Source organism: Neopsephotus bourkii, unplaced genomic scaffold, assembly GCF_033783945.1.
Source record: "Neopsephotus bourkii isolate Nb327-2 ecotype Australia unplaced genomic scaffold, CSIRO-AGI_Nbou_v1 NB_53, whole genome shotgun sequence".
Taxonomy (NCBI): Eukaryota; Metazoa; Chordata; class Aves; order Psittaciformes; family Psittacidae; genus Neopsephotus; species Neopsephotus bourkii.
Genome location: NW_026900570.1, coordinates 14887778 through 14912197, shown reverse-complemented (window position 1 = coordinate 14912197; position 24420 = coordinate 14887778). Strand labels below are relative to the sequence as shown.

The 24420-nt window shown below is 36.5% G+C and overlaps 1 protein-coding gene across 2 annotated transcripts in view; it reads left to right on the top strand.

The window, feature by feature from the left end:
- The window catches only part of PLXDC2 (plexin domain containing 2), a 264806-nt gene that overhangs the window by 59023 nt on the left and 181363 nt on the right, over positions 1-24420 (top strand). The window contains exon 2 of one of the 2 annotated variants that reach the window (XM_061352114.1): positions 12119-12242. The exons of the other annotated variant lie outside the window; for it this stretch is intronic. The gene's annotated coding sequence lies outside the window, so the exon portion shown is untranslated. The remainder of the gene's footprint in view (positions 1-12118; positions 12243-24420) is intronic. 2 annotated transcript variants of the gene reach the window in all.

The window sequence follows — 24420 nt, the reverse complement described above, 5'->3', positions numbered from 1 at the left end:
TTTAGGTATAATGACCACAGTCCTTGAAGCTCACTGGAACAGAATGGATTTTCCAGCATACAGTACAAATCAAATTTAAAAGCATAGCTTCGATTAGTTCAACCAGTGTGGCTGATTTTCTCCATGCTGAAAATATCTGTTGCATTAATCTCAGATCCACTTAATTTCTACTTGCCATTGAATTTTTCTCAATTGATTGAAGTCCAGTTCTGCCTACTGTAGTGTAATTCTGGCTATTACCAGAAAACAACAAGAGTAGCATTCCCTCAAAATTAAGTAATCCAGGAAAAATCCAGGAAATCAAAGCCTGTGCTCACTTGTACTGGGGCAATTTTATTGGCAGCTGTAAAATTCTATGGCTTTAAATCCTGGCATTAAATTCTCTGCTGTTAAAATCATTCAGTAGATGAATGTGAAGTCTTTTTATATGTTATCTGTGTAGCTGTGAATTTACACATGTTCAGTTTCTGTCAATCTTGAAACAAATCTCTTAGCAGCAAAGAGGAAGTAATACTGCAGGTTCCTATTTCTTAATGCCAGTCTGGTCAAAGTGCCCCTTGGCTTCCTCTGTGTCTCGTGTGTCAGGATTGTTCTATGTAGATGTGTTGAAGATGGTGTGGTTTATCTTCTGTCCTATCTATTTGGTCCTGGTCTTCCTCACTATAAAAAGTAAAAATCCTGGGTTTCAGTGTGATGGACAAATGCTGTAGTATCTTACTAGTCATGCTTATAAAGGCTTTTGGGGGGGGGTAGCACAGAGGATTAACTTCGTACAGCATCTGTAGAAGCTTCTCTTGCAACAAGGATAGATTTTTGCAGGAACCCAGGTGTTTGTGTAGTTTAAAATTACAGATTTATTCCTACTTTTCATAATCCTTACCCTATTCTATCTACAGAAGCATTATGTGCTTCTTAAAGGGTAGAGACACATTATGAAGGTATCTGATATTTTTTAAACCTGTTGCAGCTAGTTTATAAGAGGAAACAAAAATTATTGCAAATCTGCTGCCAAAGCTCCTAACTTCAAGGCATTACGGTAGTACTGAACTGGAACCACTATTTTTTAGGGAAAGATTATTTTGGCCAAAGAGAACTTGTATAACAGCAAGTAATATTGCAGCCTATGCCATTTAGTTCTCCTGCATGACTTTTTTTTTTGCATTTCACTATGTCTTGATTGACTTATTTGAATAGTAATTATACCATGTGCCAGAGTAGGACTGTGTACATAGGAATCACTCTCAAATACTATTCAAAGGCCACAAACTTGTTCCAGAAATCTGAGCTCATTACTGAATGCATTAACACAAACGAATTGCAAAATGCATTAACAAATCTGTAGTATCATTTAAATTTAAACCCTCTAGGACTGTGGAAATCAGTTGTGACAGCATTACTGTCCACATGTTTGCAAAGTCTCGGTAATAGTATAACTGGAAAGAAGCAGTACTTGCACTAATGCACCATAACTATTAAAAAGAGAAAGGGAAAGCTAAGAATAATTGAGAAGCCAGAAAGAGAGAATACATTAGCCAGAACAGAATAAATGTTCAACTAATGTCAGTCTGCCAGGATGGGAAAAGCTCTAAATGTAAATCCACATAATTCTCTCAGATCTCTTCTCTACAAATTCACATTAGTCATGAATACCAAATGCACTGATTAAAAAGTACATCTGTAAGCTAAGAAGGCTAGAACAGAAGAAAAAAAAACCTCGGTAAGATCATCCACTGATATTCGATGACATAGTTTCCAGACCAAGCAAACAAAACAAAACGGAAAAAAAAGAAGTGAAATCTGTAGAAATCGTGTCTCCTGTACAACCTCCTAATTGCTAGCAGACATTTTTTCCCATGGTTCTTTAGAGAACAGATGGTGTCCCTGTTATTTGTAATTTGGTTGCAGTACTGTAGAAATGAGTGTAATGCTGCAAGTTATTACATTTTAAATTGTGCTTTTCCATTGCACCAGGGTTGTGCATTGTAATATCCATATCCAGGCCTTTTTCTCACCATTTTTAACATTTTAATAATTTTTTTTCTGTCTTAAGTAGGAAATGCTTGTTAAAAGGATCAATGCCCTGCCAAGACAGGAGATAAATAATGAAAGTGAGCTTCAGCTTAATCTTCATTCTATAGTTTTTTACAGAGATAGTTAAATCAGATATTTCACATCATGTTTATGCTGAAAGCAGATGGGGATATTTGTAGTGCTTTAAAAAAATGATTATATAACCAAAGTGACAGAGTGTGTTATATTATTTCAAATGAGGAATGATATTCTAATACACACTGGTACATATGGGCAAACTATAATGGTATTTCCTGGAAATTCAGAAAGGTATTTTTGCTCGTTTGCATATTTTTTCTCCTCTATCTCCTCAGCTTCAGCACGGAATACAATGATGTTATAATGGAATTTGATGTGAAACACATAAACTAAAAAAAATCAAAAATTTAAAAAACGAACAACAAAAAAGCCCCAAGAAACAAACACCCAATGCCACTAAAACCTGGGTAACACAAAAGTAACCTTTCTAGAAAAGGAGGTGTTTTTAAAAGCTGTCACTCTAGGTTGGTTTAAGAGCTTTAGTGGTGACCAGTGGAACATGACTTCCAGTGTGGTGAGGTGACCTGGAGAACAAGCACCATCTTCAGACACATGGACCAGCTAAAAGGAGCTAGAAATAGTATGCACGATTAGAAGCAATCCCATTGTCACATCAGAAATAATACTAATAAACTTGAGAAGATTGACCAAAGTGATGTTTCTCCCAGTGAGAAGCTTGATCCATTTAGCATATCAGTGAGGGACCAGAAAGGTGATGTTTCATCTTCCAGAGAAATGCTGGTAAAAACATTTATTCTAGTAGAGAGCCACCTAATTAAGCAGAAAGGCATGAAGTGTTCTAATGAATGAAGGCTTCAGTCTAACATATTAAGGCTGGAAATGAGACATGATTTTAAAATGCTTAGAATTCACCCTGAGAACAGCCTGCACAGGTATTTGGCAGATTCTCCTTCATACAAAGTCTTGAAGTTGAGCTGTTTGCGTTGCTTTCTGAAAGCTTTTTTGCACCTAACAGGAGGTTAGGGACTTGATCCAGAGATAGAGATGTGTGTCTGCACACAGAGCTAAACCTGGATCTCTGCCAGTCTCTCCCAGCATTCAGAACATCCGTCCCTGGATTGGGGCACCTTTTGTAGCTTGAAATCTTGTGAAGAATTAAGGGTCAGGGAAAGTCATGGCCTCCCAGGTAAAGTTCTGTTTGATGCAAGGACAGGGTGATGGCAAACCATGCTGAGACTTGGCACAGGTAGAAGCTACCCACTGAGAAGTGGTTGAAAGCAGCTTTTCAACTTGAATTAGCACTTCTGGATCAATTTAAGTGTGAATCTGAGTGAGTTGTTTACTAAGATGTTTTAGGATAACAGTGGTTCTCACCTGTTTGTTGCAGCCTTCCAGAATGAGTGACCTCAAGCTCAGCCTGCCTGTGGTAGAGTACTCTAGCTCCACATTAAAACCAGAAGGCATGATGTACAGTCCTGTTTCGTGTGATGTCTTGGCAGAGCTGTATATTTGCCTGTCCCAGGGCCAGACAGAAGCTGCCACGGCAAGTGATCAGTGGCTGAGGCTGCCCTGCCGTGCATGTCTCATAACATGCTGAATGGGGCAGAAGACCCTGGTCATGCAACACATAAAATCATAGAATCGTTTAGGTTGAAAAAGACCTGCAGTAATAGAGTCCAACTGTTAACCTAACACTGCCAAGTCCATCACTAAACCGTGTCCCTAAGTGCCACATCCACACATCTTAAATACCTCTAGGGATGGTGAACTAACTACTGCCCTGGGCAGCCTGTTGCAATGCTTGACAACCCTTTTGGTGAAGTAATTTTTCCTAACATCCAATTTAAATCTTCCCTGGCGCAACTCATTTCCTGTTGTGTTACTCCGTGTTACTTGGGAGAAGAGAACAACTACCACCTCACTCTATCCTCCATTCAGGTAGTGGCAGAGTGACAAAGTCTCCCCTGAGCCTCTTGGGTCTGAACAACCTCAGTTCCCTCAGCCGCTCCTCGTAACACTTGTGTTCTAGACCCTTCACCAGCTGGTGTGGGTGTGCATGGCACTCAATTGTAAGCATTGCTGTAGAAACCTGCATGAAACATGGAGGGAGGGAGGGATTGCTCTATAGAGAAGAAAGCTTGGAAATGTGTGCATGTGTCTTGGAAGCAGACTGTGGATGCAGCTCTTATTGTGAAAATCTGCTTTAATAAGGAATTACAATTTTTTTTTCTCCTTCAGTACAGTGTTTTCTTGTTCCTTTTCTAGCTCTTGGTGCAGGAAACATTCACCCTTCTGTAATCAGTAGAAGTGATTTTAAAAATTACTCTGGTCTAAAACTTTTTTAAGTAATGGCATATCATTTTGTTTTGGTTTTGTTTTTTTTTTTTTTATTGTGCCAATAAAAATAGTGTTGGGATAACTGCATCTAGATATTACTAAATACTGATGACATCAGGAAGTGCTGAGAATGAACGAAATGTGAAGTTTCGATCTTATGCTGACAGTTTGATCTTATGATTCACTGAAGTATGTAGCAACTGCAGTGGTCCTGGATAGTTGCCATCATAAAACAAAGTATTGTAACTATTATTTGAATGTGTAAATCACAACCAGCATATTCACTGGCTGTCACAGCAACACGCATCCAAATTGGCATTAAAATTGTTATCTTCATACTTGGGCTGGGAAGACCACTATAAAGCGATTTTCTGCTGTCCATCCTCTTCCCATGCAGTGAACTGGGATTGAATGCCATTCTCTGGGGCTGCTAATTCCACACCAGCCATGAATGCAAAAATGTTTTTGATTTAAAAGGTAAGGTCAAGGTGAAATTTTTCATTATGGGGGCAGGGTGGAAACAGTGGGGGAGGAGAGTCTCAAAGAATTCAGTAATTGAATTAATGAAAGTATAATGAGAGGAAAGAAGGCTGCGTCTTGCTTCTTACTGACTTTTACCATGTCCCTTTCAGTCACAGAAAAATGTAACGTTCCACTTTGTTCTGCAAATACTGTCAAGATCATTCATTTACCCTTTTTAACTTATTATAAGGCATTCATGCAGTGGATTTTTAATTAAAAAATAAAAAGTAAGGGGCAGCCTTTTTTATTTGGACTACTCAGTTTGCATTTCAATCTTTTTTTATGGATGTCTTGTTGAGCCCTTAGTTGCATGTCATTTACTTCCCCTGCATCTACCCTTTGGCATGATTTGAAATGAGAGTGGAGATGTCTCATTCAAATTCAACAGACTTTTCCATCTACAAATTCCCACACACCTTTTTCTTCCATCCAGTTGTACAGGAGCAGAGAAATAACACTTGTAACAACAGAGGCAGCATTCATGAAAAAATGAAACTAGGCGCTGATTGCGAGAAATAGAGCCCACAGCAAGCCTCTTTGAGTTATATGGTTCTCATTGATTTAATTCCTGAAGGAGGAAAGAGCTCACAATTAAACTGCATGGAAATTGGAGGGTCTTCAAGGCTGCCTGTGTCATATCTGTTCTCAGAGTTATGTAGCAACATTTACCTCCTTGCTGATTTTTCACTTCCAAGCAGTTTAACTACATATATGTCTAGTTTATTGCTTATTTTACTTTTCTGTGCCTTTTTTGCTTTCCCCAACCTGATTCCCCAGGATATTATTTCTGGTAGTAGAATGCAGGGTTGGATGAATGACTCCACAGGGGTTCTCCTGCTCAGTATTCTGCAGGGGTTCTCCTCGAAACCCTTTAAAACCTGCTGGCAGTGAGCAGACACCACTGACATGTGACCTCAAGACAGCTTTCCTCTGGTGCTGTACAGTTCCCTATGGAATATTGTTATTAATTTTTGTTTGTTAAACACTGACACAGTGCCAGGCAAAAATATCAAGCCAGTTCTGGTTTCAGGGAGCGATAGACCAGGGAGACACAGAAAGATAAAATGTATGGGGAGACTTGAGAAGGAAAAGAAATTTGTATGTAGGGGTGATATCTAATGCATCAACACATAGTCAGACACCCCTGCCCATGCGATCAAACTTCGAAACAGATTTATAGCAGGGTCCCTGTGGTAGGTTTAGCAGCAATGTGTTTGTACCTGAATAAAGATGTTAATAATCAAGAGCAAAGACACTGAATGAGAAGGAGCTTAACTTTGATGAGCTGGCAAGTGCTCTCTTAATAAGTCCAAACTTACAACTGAGTATAACAGCACAGTCTTCATCTTGTTTAAATGGGGGTGACCTTCTTGTGACTTTCATTTGCCCAACACCAAAAGCTGATGTCTTGGGTTTTAAAGAATCTTTTGTTTGAAATGTAATAGCCTGCATTATCTTATTTCCTTTCAGAAATGGCAGTGAACTGTATTTATCAGTTCTGTAATATAAATTTATCCATTTATATATAAATTATTTGCAGGTACCTATGTAATGACCACTATTAATCCTTTATAAAGATATGATAATTTGCCACATTTTCTTTTAAATGCTTTATTCTTTGCCCTTGCCTGTTTGCTCCACATCTGCTCTGTTTATATTCTTACTACTCCCCTTATCAGGGAGTTTTTCACTGCCTTGCAGAAACATGCTAAGTAGCTTGATTAATGTTTGTCATATGCAGTTCATTTTTTTCCTTCTGCTTATAGAGTACCATTGTACTTTTAAGGGGGTTTTGTAAATTAAGTGTGCGCCATATATATGCTGTAAAGGAATGCTTATCGCACTTGGGATAAAGCAAGATGGTGAGTTTTTTAGCTCCCACTGGAACTTGCTCTAGTCTGAAAATTGTCTTCTGCTTAGCAGAGCTCCATTGTGATAAACTTTTTCTGTCTATAGCTATAGCAGGCTTGTTATGAAAGGAGGTTTCTTGGCTGTAAGAAGTAGCACATGGAAGTTGAGATGGCATTTAAACTTTGTCACTGTAGAAGCAACGGTCACTATCATGTTTGGCTTAGAATTTCTTCTTGATTGTTCAGACTGCTGTTATAGACCAGATGGCAAGAGCAAAGCTGGCACATTGGGAAAAGAAGAAAAGAAAGGAACAATATATGTGACTTTTTAAATTTATCCCCAGTCATGGCATATGCCTAAACATGGTCCATTCCATTGTCCATTGCTTTTAATCCTTAGGAGATTATTTGCGTATCACTTCAATTTTCCTAAAATTGAGAATACTTTTTTTCATGTCTGTATGAGTTGTAGTTTTCTGTTCATTTGTCATGGGACATAAGGAAAATCTTTAGGGAAGCTGCAAATTTCCAACTCTACAGTACCAAAATTCATGTAATTTTTCTCATTCTCCTAGTATATTATAGTAAGGTTTTTTTATTTTTTTATTTTTTTTTCTGTGCTATAGGAAGCACTGATTTTAACCATCATTGATTTTTTTTTTTTTCCCATAGTAGTTCATTATGAGTACATTCAAGCTCCTGGGTAAAAAAAAAAAAAAAAAAAAAAAAGAAAAATTCAAAAAAAAGATAAAAGAACAAAAAAAGTCTAATACTAGGAAAAGTCAGTTTACATTTAGCAAGAAGAAGAGAATTTACATTAAATCATTTCTACATTGGAATTTTTTGGTAATTTTTACATTTGTTTGAGATTTTACTTCTTGATCTGTAGGGCAGGGAACACAGTAAATTTGTTATGCCTGATGCTAGTAATTCATGCAGAATGAATGGACTGTGATGGATTGCTTTGCTTCAACAATCGAAGTAAACACATGAAATTTTTTACCTTGAGACTTACTAAGAGATGATGAATGAGAACCTCTATGGAACAAGAAGTAAGGTGTACTTCCTAGGGTGTACTGTAAAGCTGAGCAATCCCTGTGAATATGAGGAAAAGAAGGCAAGTAGCTCTATAGAAATATAAACGTTTCCAAATAGAGACAGTGAGGCACTCAGTGGAGCAAGACTTCGTATGAACTGGTCTCCAAAATGATAATAGCTGGACTAAAGGATAGCTCTTTTCCTTGTGGTTTGTTCTCTTTTGCTCTGTTTGTAAGCCTGCAATAGAGCAGCTCTTCTGAATTTCATACTTAATTTAGATGAACTGAAAAGGTGTTGGCATTGTTCTGCGTACAGGCTTTCTCTCTTCTGTGGGGAAATGGTAATCTAAAACGCAGTTTCGGGCACTGAATTTCTGCTAGTCCCAAGCTGAGACACCCTGACATTTTAATTTTAGGCTCTGGTAACCAATATCTTGCAGTTCTCAAGTCCATTGAATGTTTTGATAGATTCAGGGTCTGGCCTAGCTTTGAGAAATTGTTTCCAATTATAGTGTTGCCACAGCAAAACATGAAGATCAGCATTGTTAGGCTTGCTCCTTGCTAAAGGCATCGAACCATCTTTTTTACTTATGGGAACTGGGTCTTGTATCCCTGCACTGGAAGGCTATTGATAGAGGTTACAAGAATTTGCACACATTCAGTACTCCCACTAGAAGCGCTATTAAATTAAATAAGCAGTTGTTAATGAGAGCCAAAAGTACAACACAGAGAAATAAGCCAAATTGCTTGGAGGGATATAAAAAGCCCAGCACATCCCTACAATATCCCAGCATAGATGAAATTTACTCAGTTAAATCAATAGCATGCAGTCTGTGTTTACAAACTGGCAGTCTCCATTTAATGAATGAAATTGTCGTTGTTTTATCCATCAACAGGCTGACACACTGTGCACGGCTAAATAGTTTCTTTAGAGTCGTCTCTGATTGTTTTTTTTTTCCCTTCCTTCTACCCACCCTGAACTTTTCTTATTTCCATGTAAATTTGATGAAAGGAATTCTGCCACCTTACAAAATGTGCTCAGTATGGATGGTGATGCTCTCAGTTCCTCTTGGAAGGCACTGCAGACTGAAAACCTGAACTTGCACTTCTCCCCTTGGTATTGTTTGATTGCCTATGCTTTGCCCTGAAGCACAGTAGAAACCACTGCTGACGGATAGACTGCATTTATTTGTACATAGAACATTTTAAGTAGAGGATGTATTCAGCATAATGCTCCCTTAATTAATGTATCTGAAATCTCCAGCTTTACTGCAGCATTCAGAAATGTGTATTCATTAAAAAAATTTAATAACTTAATGATACAGCTTTAACTGCATGAGTGGTTTAAACATGCAGACACATCTGCCTTCTGAAGAAGGTCAAACCTGGGACACTTCCAGGTGTTCATAGTCATCTGTCTTGCTTCTTTTTTTGCTATACTGTTGTATCCAAGGCTGCTGGATTTTTATGTCAGTACAGTACTAAGTTGATCATTTTAAAATGCCACTCCAAGAGGCAGGATGAACCACTAGGTAAAATACTGAATAAGGACTTGACATAACTGCGAATTTGCTTTGTTGTTTTTGTTTTATATGATTACCAGATTGCAGTGGTCAAGATCAGCAAGTCCATGTAACTTCCATGCATACATTTATTGCTAGGTATGAGTCTGACTTACTTTCTGGAAGTCGTTTCATGAACTGCCTATGGAGCTGGGTTAGCATGAGTCTAATCAGTTAATTATCTAGGATCCCCTTAGTGGGGAGAGGTATGTGTGATTCAGCCCTGTGTGAAGTCAGTATGTGAAATGCTGTTGCAAGTAAACTTCTGGATGTGCTGGTATGTTTTCTTTAAACATTGCAGAAGCTGAGGCATCTAATTCACACTAAATACAGCTAGTAACTTGGAGTTGCTGAAGTTAAGTGAATCTACAGCTCTTTTTGTTCTCTATATTTAGGATGCTAGATGAATACTCTTAAGATAAAATCACTTGAAACTGTGTAGTGCTTATATGAGTGACTGAGACTTGCTACTATTCTCAATTCTCCAGCCTCTGTAAAGACCAAGCACCTATATGTATTAGCTTTAGACATGCACAAATACACATAGCGTTAGGAAGGTGGATAAAAGATGATTTCCTGGGGCTGGTTCAGCTTTAACCAAACTTATTGAATGTAATTCAGTATGCCTGATTTTCCAAAACTTTGTTATAAAACTATTGGTTTGGGTTGGGTTTCATTGTGTGTGTGTGTCTTAGGTAATTCTAAGTTGGATATACCATAGGGAAATGCTAGATTAGTGCCTTGGGTGTGTCATTCTCAGACACCAGGGAACATTTTGAGAGGCTGAATCACAGCAAGTACAGTAATTTTGTTTTTTCTTCATAATTTTAGCATTTTTTAAACATACTCTGTCATTAATTTATTTGGCTTCAAAAAAAGTATTACAGCATACAAAATTTGTCCTTAATGATTGCCTGTCACTGTATTATGACATATATTTATATTAACTTTCAGCAACTGTCTTAAGCTGTGTTGAGATTTCTGTAGTGTTCTAGAGGCTGGCAGCATAGGTCAGCTGTACAAGAGTAAGGTTTTCAGTGCTTATAGTATTTAACATCTGATTCTTGATTTTTAAGGGCATTGGTAATTATGGCTTTAGCATGTACAAAAAATTCCAATCATAATTACATTTAATCTGGATTGCAGCATTTTCCTTTGCTCATGTTTAAGCCGTGGCTTTATTTTTGTTTTTGCTTTTATTTCTCCCTTCTTTGAGAGAGTTGAATCCCGTAAAATGCTGCCACTTCTAAGCCAACTGAAGCTAGCTGTGATTGTTGATGCTCAGAGTGTGACTGATGGTGCTGGTACTTAGCACTGAGCAGAATCAGCTCCCCTGCATGTGCTAAGTCTCCTCATGGACTATTTAATCTGCAAGCAGAGCTGTTATCTTCCAGCAGGAGTTTTCTCTAGGTTCCATTTCTAAAAGCAACTGCGAGAACAGATAAGGAATGATACCAGAGAGAAATAAGAAATGGGAAAAGAAAGAAGTGAGAACAAAAAATGGGATATGTTATAGAAGAGCAGATAAATATTTGAAAGAGAACAGTTATAAAACATTAAAATTGACATTCTTATTCTCTTAACCCTTACAATCACAGCAGATCTTATGCATTTCTGTTATTATATAAATTAATACATACTGGTGCTTCAAATGAGCTGACGGATCTTGCTACTTTTGCCAGTGTGCAAAGATGTGAGATATAATATTTACCTTGAAGAACATGCAAGCTAGTCAATGTGTCTGTCAGAGAAGGTGGTTATTTCAAAAATCAGTTTATTTTGTTTTATTTTTCAATATAATGACAATGGGTGCATCCAAGTTTAAGTTGTTTGGGCTTTTTTAATTGTCTGGAGTTGTGGTGTCGCACCTTTGTTTTTTCAATTTGGAAAGATCAGAAACGAGGTTTTACACGAGTGAACTTCCTATGTAGAGATTATCATAAGTCTTTCACATCCTTGGCTCGTGCTTTCATATTTGTCACCTATGTGACTTAACATGAGGCTCATCAAAATTGTTTGGGTTATTTTTTGGTTTGATTTTGTTTTCCTTCGTAGCTGTTTTACACTTGACAATATTCTTTTTCCTCACAAGGGAAAGGTTGTTTCATGCTTTCCTTGTTTCCCACCTAATGTTGGGATTCCTCCCTCAAAAAAGTGTGATTTAAGGACAAGGTGAATTGATACATAAATTTGTTGGGATAACATGGAATTTGGTCATGATTATTCCCAATCAACTTTGCTAAAGCCAGTGTGGAGGAAATATGGTTTAACGTGTCATTGGGTTTGCCTCTTAATTCTAAGAAAAAATGTTACTTCTATCAGTTTAAGCAGTATTTCCTGAACCAGGGGGTTAAATACTGCCATATTTGTCAAACACATACCATGTTTAGGTGTCTTATGGAGCAAATTTTGAGGTCAGTATGGCACTTCAGAATTACCCAAGGGTTTTGTTGTTAATTTCAGTGGAACAAGATTAAAGAGTTAAGGAGCAGATATTCCTACTGTCAAATTGCTACCTAGAAAACCATTTTTGGACACTGAAATTACACTGTATTGATTTACTGATTTATTGATTAACTTTTCTTTAGCTTTGGGTATTCTCTACTTCCATGTCAAGACACATGATTTAGAAAGCACTCTACTATACTTAATCCTCTGTAGGAAGGAATAATGCAAGCCACTAAAATATTAGTAAGGTATAGTCCTATTTCAGCATCAGATCTGCTCTGTGTCATAACAGGTGAATAATGAGGAACACCAAGGCAGCATTTAAAAACTTTATGAAGAGAGGAAAGACTCTTGGCAGAATTAATCTAGGGAAGAAAATTAAGGTACAGGAGAAGGATATGGAAGAGAAAATTAGTGTAAGTACAAAATTATTTTATTTCTCTGTACTCTTTAAAGGCTGTTAAAATGTTTATAGGGTTTTTGCCTGAGAATTTTAGGTTTCTAGAGAATCCTCTGTGGACAGTGCTAGAGAACATGAGGTGGCTGTATTTTTAAGTCTTCTATGTGGTTGGTTTGTTATTTGCAATATGCTATAGTTTTTCCAAGCACTTATTTTGCATTGTGAGAAAAAATCTATTCTTCATAACAGTGCAGCCTTATTAAATATTTTAATAGGTGATGCTTTGCACTGTGGCAGAAACAGCTAAGCACCTGACCTGCTGGCCATTGTTCTTAGCACGCTGTCAACACGTGTCCCTCCTGGTGTTCACATTCTGTTCAAAATCCATCTTCTGATTTAATAATAATTTTGGTTAACAAAAATTATTATATTTTTCTATTTGGAACTAGATGATCTTAAGGTCCTTTTCAATCTTGACTATTCTATAATTCTATGATATGTATTCTGTTCCCTGAGGAAGCAAATTATGCAATGATTAGTAACCTCAAGCATCTATCAACACTTCCTCTGGTTTGCACTATTTTTGTTAAACATACTTTATGTTTAGTATTTTCTACTTATCTTCTGTATTTGAATCCGTCCTATGTTATTTGCACATGGCTAAAATGAATTGCCTAAAGTTACACATCACCTAAACCCTCCTGCATAAGACTTTGAATATATCCACTCAGAAGATGATGACTGCCCTTTGTATGGGCATACACAACTTTAATCTCACTAGCTCCCATGCCAGCAGAAGTGCAAGTGCAGCAAATGCTTTCTGATCCAAGAATGCATCAATCCTTAGCACACTTCTGTAGCTATCTTGGTTTTGGTTACCAGGTTGGCCTAGATTAAAACCATTATGCTCCACAACTATACACAAAAATCTTTATGCTTAGAACTTGCGTTTATTTTTACCCAGGTCACCTCACATGCACCATTAACCCAGACATTAGCATCTGAATGACAGGAAAAATCATTCAGATGCTAATGTTTTCCTAACTGCCTTATTACTATTATTATTAGTATTATTATTGTTATCATCATCATCATCAAAGCCCATCTTTATTGTGAATTTAATATACCTGGCTCATAAGCATTTTTTGGATACCAAATAGGTTTTCTTCCTTAGTGCAATTTGTATAATACATATGAAAGTATTCGAATCAGTGCCAGAAGTACAATTTCTAAAGTTTTTGAGGATAGACCTGGAAATTAGTATGATAACACAGAATTTTGAACACAGTATTTTTAAAATGATGTGTAAATGAAAACAGAGCTTACCTCCAGGCATCTAAATGGTGATTCCATATTTTAAATTCAAGTTTAATAAAATTTGGACCTTTGAAATATGACTGGTTTTAGAAGATTTTCAAGAAAACTTCTTTAAAAGCCCCTGGCCATGCTATTACTTAATACATCTCAAAGTAATATTCTTGAAAACAGATTTTCTTATAGTACTCAAACTGAAAAAAAAAAAGCAAACCCCAAACCAAACCAGAGCCTGGGAGAAAAGGAATCAGGGTGGCATATTTATGTAAACATCACCTTTTTATTGTAAAAATACTGTATCCATGCTGAGATGTGTGGCAGACAATCCATTCAGATGTTAACCTTAGAAACATGTAGAAGTGCTTAAAAGGTACAAATTAACAGCTCAAAAACTTTTTCTTGCATTATTCTATTATCTGTTTTCTAGTTATCTGTTTATTTATGTATTAGTACCAAGCACAGAGGTTTTATTGTTGCATTTGTGTTTCAAACTGAAGAGTTGTGTGTGGCTCCAAGACAGGGAAATACATACCCTAGGTTTTGGTGCGTGGGGTCCTGCATATGTTGTGAAAATCAGACCTTTAGATGTCTGTAGTGCTGGGTCAGGGCAACTGCAAATAATAATCTAGGAAGAGGCCTGGCAATGTTCATGATTTAGCTAATCTTGACTAATCAAATGTATTTACCCAACATGTGTTTTTTTTTCCACTGTGATGCCTAGAAATCTGCAATATTAATGGCTTAGCAACTTCTTTCATTTATTTTCATTTTTTAAAGTATTAGCCTTTTAATGAAATACATATTTGGTTCTCTTATCGTCAGTGGAAAATACAATTGCACTGTAAAGAAAATAAGACAAAACTGAAATGACTTACCTGCCTTCTTGTTGCTAAAAGCGATGTGCAGTGGAAAGGTGCCAAGGAACGTTGTGAGGATCTCTGAGCTGTTGCCAAGGGAACTCCAAGTTGCACTTTGTAAATGTTGGGTTATTTTCCTGAAAAGAGAACAAAAAGTATCTTGGAAATTTTGTCTGTATCTTTGGTTAGAGTGGTGGTGAAGTCTTAAACTGGAGAATGCAAGACGAAGCAGGCTTCCATGTTGGTTCTGGAGTTAGCATGCTCGATTCAGAATCAAATGCAGAGACCAGAGATGTAGATGAAATTCAGTACAAATAAATGTAAATTAATGCTTATGTGTGAAAAAAACAATGCTAACTTCACAAATAGAATGATGGACCTTGAGCTGCTATTTCTGCTGTAGAGCAAGATCTGTTATGGTGGATAGTTCTATGAAAGCTTTAGATGAATTTACAGGAGTGGTCCAACACCAAATAGAAATGTAGGACTTACTAGGAAAGTAATCATGACAGCATCACTGTGTGATTGTAAGATCACACAAGGCAATTGTACATAGAATACTGTGTGTTGTCCTGGTCTGTCCCAAAACGGTGTAGTAGGCCTGGAAGAATTTCAGAGAAAGAGGCTTCAATAAACAAATAATACTGCAGTAGCTTCTCAACTGAAGTATTTTCAATTTCAGGTACTGTGCATCAATTTTGCTTTATCCTAAACGTTATCACAGTCCCATCTTCCTCAATTAGGATGTTTCTTTTAATCTTCTTCACAAAGAAAGATACATTCCCCTCTTTTTATCTGTGAGTAGAGGGTCTCTAAGAATCATTGCACATTTCAATGGTAAAACTTAATTTTATTAATTTGGCTTACATAATTATTTTGTCTGAGATTGTGAGCTTTTAAATATCTGCATTTGCACAACTCAGTTACAGACAGAGAGGCCTCGGGTGAGTGGTGATGGTTGTGGTATGTGCTTTTAATAAGTCTGGGTTTCCTTTTAGCTGTAAATTTGCTGTGAAAAGAACAAGCACCCAAACAGCTCTTTATTGTCTATAGCAGCACATTGTTAGCAGAACACCTCAGGCGCAGGGGAGATGTGATTTTCTACTTAATAGAAGCACCAGGAGGAAGAATTCTCAATCTCTCTTTGTGTTTGTTGTTTTGTTGGTTGTTGGTTTGGTTTTTTCCCCCTCTTCTATAGTATTTTCATCAGGCATGGAAAATATAATAAATTACTAACAAACACTTCCTTATTTGTAAAAGTTCTGAAATAGATATGAAAGACATGCTTTTTTTAATTATTTCTTTGTATAGCCTACAAGAAATTTACTATATTTTTGTTGTTTTTGTTTGGCTCTAATACTGTTTTCCTCAAGAAACATGTAAAAAATTTGAAGAAATATGTGTTTTCTAGATGAAACATTGTATAGTGAAGGTTGCAAAATGATTGTTTTAACTCTGGCTTACATTCTCATAATGACAAACCATAAAATTATAATGAGCTTATATCGTCCTATGCACGAGTACTTTCTGAACATTTGTTTTGCCTAGAGCCAATTCCCAGCACAAAAAAAAAAAAAAAAAAAAAAAATAAAGAAAGAAAAAGAAAAATAACAACACAGTAAGCGTACTGTGTTTGAGGTAGATATTTTTTAGGAAGGCATCTGAGTAAACCACTGGAAATTATTGGTTGATCACCTGAAACATAAATTTACTGAAGTGCAAAATCAGTTGCTGATAGAAATATCCTAATCTTCATGGGAAGTATTTAATTTCACTTTATTCAGTGAATTCTGTTCAGCAAGCTGTTCCCTCACACTTAAGAAAAATTTGAAATTCGAAAAGACTGAAAGTTGGTCTTCATTTTGAGTCTGGTTAAAATACAATATAAGAGAGGGTACTGCTTACTAGTTCTAAAATTTTAAAGACTAGGTTAACCAAAATCAACTCATTTGAAATGCAAAATACAGGTAATACATCCTTTGCATTTGAAATTATTTATTTAAGAGTTTAAGTTTGGGTCAATTTTTTTCTTTATTTTTTTAAATGTCTCTAGTGCACTTAAGTGTTTAGATTAAATAATTTGAGTGAGAATCATTCCACCTGGCTTTTGCAGTTGAATTCCAAGCAGAAAGTTTGCCTTCCTTTTTATTCAGTGGGAAAAGGTAGCCAGTACAGATTTGCAAATCGTCTCGTGATTAAAAAGAGGAATCACTCACTAAAGTTGCCTCTTACCTCATATGGCTCGAAACAGCATCGGTTACAGTCTGAGAATAGGTGCTTAACTTTCAGATGGATGAAGTTAAGTGAGATTGTTCTGTGACTAAATCAGTTTAGTATTTTCTGGTTAGCTTAAACTGAGATACAATTTCCCATCCATATGCAGAGACCCAAATAAAGAATAAAATTTAACCATTAGCTTGTTAGTAAGAAATACTCCAGTCACTATTTTCATACTTAATAAAGAGTAAAAATCAAGAATTTGATTAAATTTGTACTATGTGGCACAATTATGTTGGTCACTGTTTATGGGTATATTGTGTCTAATGTTCCTTGGTTGCAAGAAGAGATGAAAAATTATACCAGCCAAAAACACTCAGCTTTTTTTTAAAGTAAAAAACCTTACAAATGAAAAACAAGATCAAACTCAAAGATTTAAGTCAAACTCTTCTACTTACTGATTTAACTGCTGATTAAATTTGTAGTTTCTAATAATTTTGATTTCAATCTACACACTCTGACATACAGTGAATTGTCCCATTAATTTTAATGAGTCTATTTCATGTGTGAAGCAAAGCACCTGCACAAGTCTTTGTGGGGGTAGTCCTTGGAGCATAAGGTTTCTCTTCTAATTGTTAGCTAATCTTGGTTTTTGTGTTAATTTAAAGTTTTATATTTTCTTTAAAGAAATAACATGTTAACTACTACTTCATCTACAATTTATACTTCAGAAGTGGGATTGTTGACTGTTTTTCTCTAAGGGACTGAAGTGGGTCAGAGGAAGATTTTGCTTCATTCCTTTAACAGCTGGTCTGTAAATTCGTACCAAGTAGATGTGGAAATTAAAGTTCATGCTAGGACTGGATCCAAAATAATTGACAGGTATTTGTATTGTATTTCTGATTCAAATAAATTCAATAATGTAGTGCATTTTGCTAGATTTACTTCTGGATTTCAAAGGACTAAATTGATGGCATCTGACAGAATTTTATGTTTTGTCAATATGCTTGCTAGTTAGTATTCCTAACAAAACAGCTTAACAAAACCTGGATTTTGTTAAGCCAAAATTCATCTTCTGATAATGTCAGTTCTTTTAAGAAACTTTCAACAAATAGATTCATTCAAGGCATTGTCCTGAAGTATTAAGGTTAGCCTTTTCATAGTGGCAGTGAATAATGTAGCATGCTAGTTTCTTATGCCTCCAAAAATAGGCAGATACGCAGTAGTAGGAATAAGCAGATAACTTCAGCAGAAGGCCAGACATCTGGTAGGCAAATGTGTAATAGTATTCCCAAAATCTCATGTTTAAAAAGTAGGTAATGGAAGGAGAAATAAGAATTCGGAGGAAAATACATCAGTGATTTAGTGTACATGTGAATGAAAAACATCAGGTGAGGTTCAGCTAGGCAAGCTTCCATTATTAGGCTAAGAAAGACTGCCGTATGTCTGTATTCAGTATGTCAGCATGACTTTATCAGGAAAAAGTAAAAGTGCCTTTAGCTGTTAAACTGATATGTAAAGGTTGTTTTCATTATAGACAAACAGGATTTTACAAACTTGCTGATACCTTGATGTGGCACCTGGCGTTTAATATGTTAGAAAAAGTAGCTTGAGCTGTCAGAGCTTTGAAGCAGAATATTTTTAAAATGGAAGGAAATGTAGTGGAGATTCGCTTTTACTTGATTTCTGAGACTGTTGGGTTTTTATTGTGTACCATGAGCAACCATTCTGAAAACAGCGCCAGTTAGAAGTTGATAATGTTTCATTCTCAGCCCACTCATGTGAATGACTGGATATTTCTAAGCTATTGGTTCCAAAGACAGCAGCAGCTGATGTAAGTAGCTATATTTTTGGCAGCCAATTCTGTTAGGTGTTTGCTTCAGGTAGCAGTTATTCCCCTGCCTTGCTGTTCCTCGGGAGGTTCAGATCATGCAGCAGTGCTCTGCCCTGCTTTAGTTACTAACAGCCCTTCAAGTAATTGAGAGGAAAAAGGGAGGGAAACGGATCTCTTATTTATTTTCTTATAAATCCCCCAAATGTTCAGTAAAGATAGTCTGATGTGTAGAGAACATGTGCTGTTGAAGTGTAGGAGTACCTTAAATTGTGAGTGCTGTAGGATGAACTACAGAGCTTCCTCCAGCAGCATTCCTGCATGTTAGGAGCGACATCATTGCTCCTGCACCTTAGTAAAGGTCCTGAATTTGTGTGACGTTTCTGGTCACATTTATGCCTGGTTTGCAGCCTTCTAAGCCTTGTTAAAGAACAGAAGAATTTCTTCCTGATTAATCCCCAGCAGTTATAATTTGAATATGTGTATGTATTTATGTGTGTGCACTTGAAGTGCAAACCTATTCCATGGTTTTTAGAATCCAGAGGTTATTTCATGTGACCAGCATTTAATCAGTATCATGCTTGCGCCTCCTCTTATGTTGGCAGCGTCACTTATGTTAGCTTATGTGACCTGCATTTAATAGCAGATGATCTGTGATTCTTGTTAAACATGGTAGAATTACAGAGATCCATTTTCACATTTTGTAATGTAGTAATAAGAAACCTTTGTGCCAGTGGGACATATACTTACGTTTCCTGATTTCCTACATCTAGCTAATTAGTTAATCCATGAAATTATAAGGAAAGGATGCTTCTGTTGACTGCCAGGCTCCTCGTATTTCAAAAATCTGAATGAAAATATTTTACTTTAAGAGCTGATCTACATGCAAAGATTCTCTCTCCCTATCTCTTCACCTCTTCCTCTCCCTTTCACCTTCTCCTGTTCTCTCCTTTCCCCCTTCTCCCTTTACAGATGAAATCTAAAAATTTGTTTTATAAAATATATATTACATCTAACAAAAAACTTCACTTGTTTTTCTGAACACTTCAGAAAATACAGAAGTATTTTTAGCTATTTACTTTACTTGTTATAGTTTATTGATTATTTTATAGATATTAATTTTATTCAGGTACTTATTTTAGTTCCTGATGACAGAAACACCCCTCCATCCCATTTTCCCTTAAAAAATGCCTGCCTGTACTTAAATAAGGTTTGCAATAGTAATATTATGATATTTGTGTATTACACTGTACCTCTAAAGCTGTGGTTTACAGCAAGATTAACTGGGGAGTTTTCTAGCATCCTCCATCACAAGTCAAGCTTAATGTTATCTCTATAATTATCTTGCTCCAGAAGTTTACACCAGAGTAATTTAACAAGTTCAGCAAATCCTAGGGCCATGTTTACACTTGAAAAGCTTGATTTCTTGGTGGCAGATGCCATTTAGGTTTATGGAGCAGGACCTTTCACATGTTGGGTTCCTTAGTAGCTAATTTAACAATTGCTATCAGCAACAAATTTGATAAAGTTGGCCTCTCTTTCTCAGTTCACAGAAGCTTGTTTCCTTGTTGCTTACTCTTCAAACCAATGTTTTTAGAATTATTACATGAAGTGGATCAACAACACGTATTGCAAAATCAGAATGTATTGCTTATCTGTATTTGATCAGAGAGCTTGTATAACATTTAATCAGATTTGTGCTATCATTTACACTCCTTGTCAAATGAGGTTGGGACAATTAATATTTCTGTTCTAAGTATGCACTATATAAATATTTTATCAACCATATATTGTAAAGCTTTTAACATCACTGGTCTGAATTTTTTAGCACAAATAAAACATGCTTGAATTTTTGAGAATATTCCACATTTGTGCGCTGTCACACATTGTTAAGTCCTATCAGGAGAAAAAAAGAATTGGTTTAAAGGGCATAATGGTGAGCACAGCTTTAATCTATGGTCATGGAGTGGCCTTTGCTGTGGCAGTAACTGGTTTCTTTTTTTTTTCCCCTCATTTCTTTCACTATTGGGGTGGAGTGGGAATGGTCAAGGCATGTTTCCAGAGCCTGCTGCAATAATTAATCCTACTTATTTTTTTCAATATTTTACTTCATATTCTTTACATATTTTACAGCTAATTAAATCTTGTTAAATGGTGTTTGACAAACTAAATTAAAGTTTTGCCTAAGTTGTATGTGGTGCACTTCATACTTTCTTAGGTAGAGACAAAGTGTTGTTGAGAGTGGGAGTGTTCATCACTTCTCCACAGCCTGAGGTACTCAGTGGATGGGTGTCTGTGTGTGCATATAAGCATGTTTGCAGTATGTCTAGTATCTGAGAAAAAAAGAATCATAATGACCCTTCCTAAAATGAGAACAAGTATTTGAAATTATGACAGATTTTTTTAAAAGCAAATTACCTGTTTCAGAGTGGATCAAAGCTTGGTGATTAAGTTACACAATCCTATGAAGTCTTTTTTCACATTAATCCATTGCCTTATCTTGTGCCTCAATAATTGGCACAACTTATGCCTGTGTTGTCCTTTAGCAGTCAGTTTTTATTCCAGCTGGACAGAAAAAGACCTGCTCCTTTTGTGAAGAAGTAACAGAAGAAGCAAGACCAGTACTTCTTTTTTTTGTTTGAGCTTCTTTTTCCACCAGGAACACTCGGTTTTTAGTTCAAAAAAGGTTTCCAATGTGGCTTGTTGAAGTTATCAGGAGGACCCCATGCCAAGAAGCATTCTTGTTCCTTAGTAGTAAAAATGAACCAGAACAATACAAACACTAGAAAAAAAAATAATGAAAAGGGGAAATATGTGACAAGGAGGGAAAGAGAATAGACAGAAAATAAAGAATAGGCTGTGAAAGAGGAAGCAAGATGGATGAAAAGAAAACATGGCAGGAGTGGTGCTATGTAAGTGGCAGGCAGGGACAGCCATCTTGTCAGTCCACCATGGTCAGAGACTTCACTGGAGGATGACAGCAGCCAAGCTGTTTACACGTGAGGATGACTGAATTCAAACCACAGGTAAACCAAGCCTTCCAAAAGAGGAAAGGGTGACTACTTTTATGTACAGTTATGTTTCCATGACTCAATCATCTGTATGTATGTCTGGTACTTACATTTTGATGTTAGCATTATTTTTAATGATGCTTTTTTTAAAAACCAGTGCAATTTACCTAAAAGGAAAAGTCAGAAATCGTTTATATTTGAATGTAGCAAGTCAACTATGGAATAAGGGGCACAGACTCATGGACTTTTAGTGAATGAAATGACAGAAAGACAGTGAGAACAACCCTGCCAAGAGTTAGAAATGTGTTTCCATCCTAATTTTATATCAATATATGGAAACTCTACTTTTAATAAATTCTTTTCATACATTTGATACACTGCCATTTTGTCAACTGCACTCTTAGAACTTACAGGAGACAGTGTTCCCCTCTGCTATAAGAAATACATTTTCAATAATAAAATGTATCTTTTTGTTGCCCTGGTTGTATCAGTGCTATTTAGTGTCAATTTACCTGCTTGATATTATTTGCAGGATCAGTTAGAGTTGAAGAACAAGGAAGAAAGCAGAAAAGATACAGTACAGCTTCAAAAACAAGGTGTCACCCAGAGAAATGGGGAGCCCCATGAGAGTCGTGGGAGTGCTAATAATGGGGAAATGTCAACCTCCATCCAGGTGGACTAACAAAATCATGAGGCTTAGGACTGAAAGAGACAAAGCTTAGAAGTGCCTCTTACCCTTGGAGAAAGGAGAGGCAGCCAAAATTTCTGGAAATGTTTTTCTGAAAAGTTGCTAAAAACCTGTTGCAATAGGGTTATGATTCTTTGACTTTATCTCAGGTACACTCGCAATGGGCAATATTTGAGTAAGATCTTACAGCCTGAATCATTGAACACCTGCTTTTCAGTAGGAGTTAGGGATACTGAACACTGAATCTTCTAAATACTTCTGAGTTCTGGACCAAAACTACCAAGGCCACTTAGTTTCTAATCCATATAATCCAATAAATAACCAAGATATTATTTTGGGGAAACACTTTTAAGTATCTTTAAAAATCTTTGTATTCCAAAGAGATTTTTATTTTTTTTTTTTCCTCAGGTACAGGATCTGCAGGGTCTGTCTTATCTTCAGCAGTAGCAATCCAGAATTTTTTCTGAATTGGGCCAAGAACAATCTGATCATGAGGGATCTTATATCAAAGCAAGGTGGAAGAATCCATGCCTACTTACTGGGGCGCGCAATAAGAGAGATAGTGAAGGGATCTGAATTAGAGTTGTGACATATGAGCAAAGTGTGTTGTTGCTTACATGTGAGTAAACAGCAGAAGGGGCATCTCTAGAATGAGATGGGGCAGTATCTCTGAAAAGAGATTGTATCTTGAGAGACAGCACTTACTAGAAGAGCCCATCACTTGAGCTCCCTTGATTTTAGCTGTTCAACATGTAACGTGTTAAACAATCTTGTTCATGAATATTAAAGATCATCTTTGTCCCAAACAGTTTTTATCTTACTTTAATAGCTTAAGCACAGTGTTCAGGAATCATCAAAGAATAAGAGCACAGCACTTTCTTCAGGAAATATTAGATAAGACAAACCTGTCAGAAGGGCTAGTTTCCTGTATCAGCCCTGCTAATCTAATAGTGCTTTTGAACACTGGAAACACAATTTGTGTTTTCTTTGCTTTGGCTTAGTTCCAGCCATCTGAGAAATGTAGTGCTTTCCTCTTTTAAGTGTATTAAACTATTCTTGTGGAGTGAATTATGTTGATAGCTTGTTTTCTTGGAGGAGTAGGCTGCAAGAAAAATTATTTGTGACCTTTTTTTTTTTTTTGAAAGATGGACTTCAGACATCCAAGAAATCTGGATTTGTGCAGCATGAGGCCCTTTCACTTGCTCAGGTAGACTGCTATTAACCCTTAAAACTGTCTCTTTTTTTACGGCCATTCTGAAGGTGGTGTTAAAAAAAAAATCAAACAAAAACCTGAAAATTTTAGTAAGGACATCTGGATAACCTCACGTTCTTATAAAATGATCTTGTGCAACGAAGAAAAGAGCTGTTAATATATGTAGAATTAATTCTGATGAATTATTTAACATGTAGGAATATAGCATATAATCTCTTTGAATAATCCTTCCGTCTTAAAGCCTTCAGTTGTTTTGGGACTGAACAATGCTGGCTGATAGTGGTGAGGATTGTAATGTATTCTGATATGTCCTGTCTCATTCTAGTACATGTAAATTAAAAGTAAATTTATTTCTAATTAGCCAGATTAATTGCTCAAAGGACCAGGCCTGCCAGGTAGTGTTCAAGCTTTTAATTGCTTGTGATCTGAAGTTGAGGTTATATATCACTGATCATTTAAGTATCTGAAAAATGAATAAAGTCTTAAGCAAATTTAATGGACAGTCTGAGAAATGATGGTAGCTTGTGTTCAGAGCCATTGTAAGGCACATGTTCACCATGCTGTGTTGTGGCAATTAAAGATGTGGTTTTCCCTGTCAATTCTGAGCAAAAAGTTAGTGCAGGATTATCAGAGCTTTCAGAGCCTGGCATACTTTTCTGTGACTTGATTTGAAAACATAGCAATGCCATCTCACTGGGGTAGAAAGCCCAGTTTGGTTTGTGAATAAACCAGGAAGCTTAGAACAGAAACCCGGTTAAATCTGCCGCGGCTCATGAACGAAAGTTCAGAAGGGTCAAAGAAACAAATATGCTTCAGTGGTGATGTGATCATAAAGTGTGGTATTTGAGGCACTTCTGGTAAATGAAACTAATTACATTGTGGAGAGAGCTGGTAAGGCTTTCTGCAGTGCTGTGCAGAGCTTTGGTCTTCTGGAGGGATTAACTAAACCTGGGATGGGGACTGAAGGAAAAGCAAAATTAAATAGTGAATTGTTGAAAGAGAGAAGGCTAAAAGGGCTTGTCTTATTTAGCCTTCTAAAATGAAGCTGAGCTGTCTGATCTTC